Source organism: Rhagoletis pomonella, unplaced genomic scaffold (assembly GCF_013731165.1).
Source record: "Rhagoletis pomonella isolate Grant_MI unplaced genomic scaffold, Rhpom_1.0 Rhpom_scaffold_00004, whole genome shotgun sequence".
In the NCBI taxonomy this organism is placed as follows: domain Eukaryota; kingdom Metazoa; phylum Arthropoda; class Insecta; order Diptera; family Tephritidae; genus Rhagoletis; species Rhagoletis pomonella.
In genome coordinates, this window is record NW_023458558.1 from 50882282 (window position 1) to 50887294 (window position 5013).

Genomic DNA, 5013 nt, shown 5'->3' on the forward strand with positions numbered 1-5013 from the left:
CCTTTAAGCGCTTTAAGAACCCGGTTAACCGCTTAAAACAACGGGAAACAAAATGTTCCTTTCGCGGAGTTCCTACGTCGGCTTATTCGGCCGAAACTCTACGGCAACCTAGCAGCTTACGTTGCCAGGCCCTTAAACATATTTTAATCCTTACCAGTGAGCACCTTCCAGTATGGCATTGGCGTCCTGATTTGTCGAGGAATTGCGTATTTTTCTTCGTTCACGTTTTTTTTTTCGGATTGGCCCGCCATCATAGTGCTATGAGGGTGGGACTTCTTTGCAAATCCACCACCGATGTGCTGGTTTTGCTCAGCGCTCACAGGACTAATATGATGTTCATCTATCCGTGAGCAGCCCACATATACATGTGTAATCGGTTACCATCGCCCTCTCTTACGCGGTAAGACCTACTCGAGTCTACTCTTTTTAGGTAACCCATCTCAATTATAGTTCTCCATAAGTTCGCTGGTATACGCCTAGTTAGGAAATTATTGGATGTAACAGAAAGAGAGGTCAGGCACACTGGTACAAGCCTTGAGTGCACCTTGAGCGATACCATGTCCTTGATTGCTAGAGTGTGCCAACCCTGTGTCCGCTAAGCACCCAAATCTGGCCGCATCCCTTACCACCGATATCGACAAGCACTGGAGTTAAAGTAATTCGAAGTTAGCCATAGTTGCCTTCTGCACTGTTCCCTAATGTTGGGATTCCACGGCAGCTTTCTTCCCAAAATCAAGTGCAACGCCACTGACAGGGCTCCCCCTTTATAACCTCAACATGTTAGAAAATGCAAAATGTTTTTTGTTTTTTATATCTTTCATGAACATGAAGTGGTAATATTATTTTGGTCCGATGTTATTAGGTACCAGAAATAGAATACATATACCCATGAAAAGTATATCGTACTGATAAGAATGACGAGCTGAATCGATTTAGCCATGTCTGTCCGTCTGTTTGTCTGTTTGATGCAAACTAGTCCTTAAGTTTTCGAGATATCCGGTCGAAATTTGGTACGCGGATGTCTTTTTATAATGTATTAATCCTTTGCCACAGCCGACAAAATAGGACCACTACAACATTTTTCTATGTAGCTCTCATTCAGATATGAGTATTTGCGTTAAATATAACTCCTCCAACAGAAAATTTTCAGTGAAAACTACCAACCTAGATAAGTCTTAGCATCCATATAACTGATTGTTCAGGTATGAGCTTTTTGGATGTAACTCCTAACTCCACTATTTATCACGCAATTTTGTGAACTTATTTAATAATCACTCATGCAATATATTCTAAAAAAATCATGACGATCGGTTCCGTCTTAAAGCTTCCATACAACTGATTTTTCAGATAAGAGGTTCTGCCTTAAACTCCCTTAATTGACACATCCGTAAAATTGCGCAATGTAAAATCATAAAAGGGTTACTGAGAAAAATCAACAAGATCGGTGTTCAAATATGAGTTTTTAAAGTGGATAAGGAGCTCTAATTGGTACCCTGTTTGCTTTTTATAATTAAATTTAAAAAAATTTTATATTCAAAATTGGATGCGAAAAACACTGGCATACTACCATTCGAGGTTCGAATCCTCCAGCAGCGCAATTTTTCTCTTTACTTACGTAAATATCTTTTCTTTTTGTAATTCTCTTTAAATTTTTAGAACTTATGGTTTTATAAAGAATAATACTTTCAAATTTTTAAAATTTCATTCGATTACTTTTTAAAAACTTATTTTATGTATTTTTTTAACCTAATTTTTATTCTTTTATAAATTAACATCGTTTGATTAAAAAAAAACTTTTTATTTTTTTTTCTTTTTTATCTTTAATTTTTGTCTTTTTATAATTTAATTTTTTTTCAAGTTTTAGATTTTATTGTTTTAAAATAAAAGAATATTTTTATTTTATATTTTTCAGAATTTATTTTTATTTTTTATTTATTTATTTATTTTTTTTAATTTTATTGTTTAAGAATGAAAGATACTTGTTTTATTTCATTTCATTTTTAGAAGCTTCGTTATTTATTTATTCTTTTGACTAATTTAAGTCTTTTCTTTTTTTATTTAATTTTCTATTGGTTTTTAGTTTTTATTGTCCTTTAAGGACATTTCGGTTATTTAGTTAATTTTTTTTACCATTTCCTAGATTTTATTATTATAAAAAAGTACTCATCTTTTGTAACTTAATTTTCTTTAAGTTTCTATATTTTATTGTTTCAAAAAAAGATAGCTTGTTTTAATTTAATTTATTTTTTCTTTTTGATAATTAAAGATTTTTTATTTAATTTACTTTCTATTGTTTAACACTCAAACTCTCCTCGCACATAATGCCTTTAGTTTTTTTTTTTTTTTCATTAACACATATATGTATATATGTATATGTATTTTTTTAGTTAGTTTAGTTAGTTTTTTTTTCTGGTTTAGTTTGGCTGTGCTGTGAGGAAACTGCAGCGTTTGTTCACAGAATGACCCAAAGCGCAATTAATGTGTATACTTGATCTAAAAATAAAAATATTAAAAAGAAAATCCACGATTTTTTTTTTTAACTACATTGAAATGCAAATGCAATGGGCATCTGGAAAAAAATTTTAAATTGCTTTTAAAAAGTTTGTTTAGCTTGTTGTTGCTTTGTTTTACAAAATTACCTAAAGAGAGTTTGAGTGTTAAAAAGAAAAATATATTTTTGCTAAAAGACAAACAGAATAACGCTGAGATCTCCTCGTTAGCATATTTTTTTTGTCAATTAGTCTTTCGAAAGACAAAAAGAGCTTTCAAGAAGTTGCCAGAATCGACATTTACCATACAAAAGAGTTTTGTCTATTGAAAGAATGTGGAGTGTTGACAGTTTCCAGACCTGCCCTGTTGGAATAAATAATGTACATATATCTCCCAAAGTAAAGATTAAAAAGTTAGGTTTTCTATTAATCGTGGAAGGTATGAAGCCTTCGGCATAGCCAAAGACAGCACTTTCCCTACTTGTTTTTGTTTTTTTTTTATTGAACTCTTTACCTCTTCTAACTATAATAAGCACATGAAACCGGGTATAAGAAGGTCATAGGTTGCAAAAGGCATGGAAGGAATTTTAAGCAAAGTTTCCCACATGTCAAATTTGAAAACTTTCCATTCATACTAAGGTTTTATGTATCTAGTACTTTGTGTGAATGCATTTGGCTAAAGAATTGGAAAAGCCAATTAAAGCAAACAAGCAAAGAATTGCATAACGGTTGTCTAAATTTAAACACATATGCAACAACTACAATTCACACGTATAAATTTGTACAATCTCCATTGAATATACATAATGCAATTGAAATGCAGTGCGTTACAACATTTAATTAAATTAAACAACTAAACACGATGTGCCATGTGCACAAGACGAAAATAGTAACAACAAATAAATTCAATTAACAACCAAATCGCAATAGACATACATACATACATATGTACCTACTATATACACACACGTATATACACACACGTATGTATATTTTTTTCTTCAAGTTCAAGACCACTCCAAACGTTTTCAACAAAGCCGATTTCCGTTTAAGTAATACATATACATACATACATGCGGACCGGAAATTTTCTCTCGGCGGATTTAGATTCTCCCGAGAGTAAATCTATTAAATATGAACCCTTCGGGCCTTCGGGGAATTATTTCTGTCTGAAATTATAAGAAATAACATTTTGGACTCAGATAAGAAGAAGAATATGTAAACCCTATACTTCTGAGTATCAAACCTGTTAAATAATGATTAATAATCATAATGATTATTAATTAAAGCATATTTTCTTGGGTAACCGTTTAATGATTAAATACCATTAATTGCTTTCAAAAAAGAAAATTAATTAATTGATTAATTTTAATTACATAATTATTTTATAATTTTCGATTAATTTTAGATTTTTTTTTTAATTACATGATTATCATTTAATTATTTTCAATTATTTTTTAATTGCATAATTAATATAATTATTTGGTTACATTGGTTTACAGCAAAAATGTTCAATGGATGTCACTATGCAATTTCTATGTAGAATTTCTCGGTGATTCCGATACGTTTTCGAGATATTTGCAATTTACCGTTATTCGGTTTAAAACCAAAAACTTTATCACGTTTATCTTACGAACCAATTTAATTTTAAAATGAGATACGGCAAATGAAGGTTAATAAATTTCTTCATAAACCATATATACATCTCTTTCCGATAGGACTGATAGTTTCTGACAAATTAATTAATCATTCCGGTTTTTTTTTTGTAATGTAAAAATTAATAGAATTCAAACTTTAACAGAAGAAAAAATTAAATAATAACAGGCTCAGTGTCAAATTTTTGCATTTGTGCTAAAGCCTGTTCTGTTTTAATGAAATTAAGTTACTAATGAAGAAAATCTATCGACAAATAAAGAAATAATGAATGGCCAAATGAAAATACGCAAAGATTTGTGTATGAAAAATGAGCAGGAAAGAATGTTGCGTATACGCCACATACACCTGATGTCATTTCACCAACGCAAAAGTCTCTTAAAATTAAAATAAATAATCTATGCCAAGAAGAATAACAATAAAATTTCTATTACGAATAATTTTTTTTTCTACGAAAAGTTTGTCAAAATTGAGTTTGGCTGTTATTCTTGATATAGAATATTTATTTTAATTTTACTTTATATGATTTAACTTATAATTTTGCAAAGATATTTATTTTATTGGGAAAACACCACTATTCTGAAAATTATTTGAGAGGGGACAACAAGCTTTAGTAGGCCATAAAATAAAAAAAATAAAAATAAGAGCTAACTTTTGCAAGTCTGTCGAGCATATATTGTTGTAGATTATACTATCAGAAAACGTTAACACACGAATTGCCATACAATTTTCACACAGTGTAACAAGATAAACCGCCTTACAAGCAACTGGGCTTTGAGCTGATTGATATTTTTGAAGGGCAGGATCGGAGAGTAAAGGGCAACCAAATATTTAGCTTCAAATATAATAAACACGCAAAAGTAATAGTTTT